We start from the raw sequence: 1,937 nt of genomic DNA on the forward strand, positions 1-1,937 counted from the left end.
TGATTGGTTGATTCGCTTATGCACTATGCGTTATGCGTTAGGGCCCAGACACACACTTTTGCATAACGCATTACGCATAGTGCATAATAAGCGAATCAACCAATCAAAATTCTTCTTTTCCATGGAATGAGAGGAAAGGAAAGCTTCTGATTAATTGATTCGCTTATGCACTATGCGTTATGAGTTATGCAAGAGTGTGTGTCTGGGCTCTTATGCAAAAGTGTGTGTCTGGGCCCTTAAACACAATAGGCACAGGCTATAGGTCTGTTCTTTTTGGCTGAACTTTTGCACCAGTTCATCTTTCTTTGGGCTTGCGCACAATAGAGGAACAGGAATTAGATATTAAGATTTCAACATATCAGAAACTGATTACATCGGAATACACGATTTCTGATAGGTTGAAATCTTAATATCTAATTCTTGTTCCTCTATTGTGCGCAGGCCCTTTCTTTTCTCTCCAGGAGGAAAGAAGAGGAAGAAAGGTGAACTGGTGCAAAAGTTCAGCCAAAAAGAACAGGCCTAATAGGCACAGGTAGAGTCATAGGCCGTGGTCCGAATCATGCTGACAACGCTCATGAGCATTGTTTGTTTTCGTTTAACATTTGAAAAACAACAAGGATGAAATGATTTTTAAGCGTTATGAGCGTGTATCGGACCGAGGCCCTAGATTTATCAGAGAGGCGCAACCGGCTTAAGTCAATATGACAAAAGTGCTAACGAGAGTACTAAACATGGCCTACATACTATGAAACTGCCTTTAAACTATGTCAACAAGATAAGACGTGTAGAATAATGTGAAATAGAATGTATAGGATAAAATGAAATAAAAATATGTCGCTAGTACTATAAATAACTGCCAAGTCACGCAATTGGTCAGATTGCAACAGCGAATCAGAATGCATAACACCGGTTGCGCCTCTCTGATAAATCTAGGACTCTACAGAGAATAACGAGCCGTTCAATTAGAGCTTTGAGATATGATATCGAACTTACACACCAGAGCTCTGATTGGGCGGCTCATTATTTCCTGTTGCCTGTGCCTATTGCCTGTGTCTATTGTGTTTAAGCCTTTACTGACTGAAAGATTCGAAACGCCATGGAAAAAATGAACGAAACTAGAGATGTACTATTCAGAGATATTTCGTTCACTTTGAACGGATCCTTTTACTAGTCTGGGGGTCGATTCTGTATCTTCAATCAAGGTGAAAATTACAAAAGTGAGCAAATTTATTAGGTGTTGACCAATAAAGTTATCAGTATTATAGTATTATCAGTATTATAGTAAATTCGCTCACTTTTGTAATTTTCATCTTAGGTTTGTTCGCGTCGCATGCTCCAACATACTCCTACTTCCTCGAACTGTAGCTCCTACTCACTCAAACGCGCTTGTTAGAGTGAGTAGGAGCTATGGTAGGATATGTTGAAACATGTTGGAGTATACGACGCGACAAACCTTTTGTTTCAAGATACAGGGGCTCTATTCTTGAAAAGCAACTTATACGAAAGTCTAGGGAAATGCTACAGTATATATTACGTATACTATAGTATTTTCCTAGATTTTCGTATACGGTTCTTTTCAAGAATAGAGCCCCAGAATCGATCCCCTGTTGCTGGATTCATACTGCATCCAATGTGCGTCGTCCGACGCTCTGCAACCAATCAGAAAACAGGATGGATTTTGCTTCGTATCGTCGGAATGTTGATTGGATGATCTGAAAGAATACACCAATAGCAGCGAGCGCTCACGGATCCGCTCCGCAACAATTGAGTTTGCCGAACGCAACCATTCTTTTTGGAGAAGAGAGGATGCGCCTTAGAACATATACTACTGGAAGGAGAATAGGGCGCTGAACGTGATGCCAACATCTGTGCGAGAGAGAAAGGTATAGAGTAATATATGCGCAATGCGCATGCGTCAGTGCCATCGTATGTGTGAA

Source organism: Trachymyrmex cornetzi, unplaced genomic scaffold, assembly GCF_001594075.2.
Source record: "Trachymyrmex cornetzi isolate Tcor2-1 unplaced genomic scaffold, Tcor1.1 scaffold1232, whole genome shotgun sequence".
Taxonomy (NCBI): domain Eukaryota; kingdom Metazoa; phylum Arthropoda; class Insecta; order Hymenoptera; family Formicidae; genus Trachymyrmex; species Trachymyrmex cornetzi.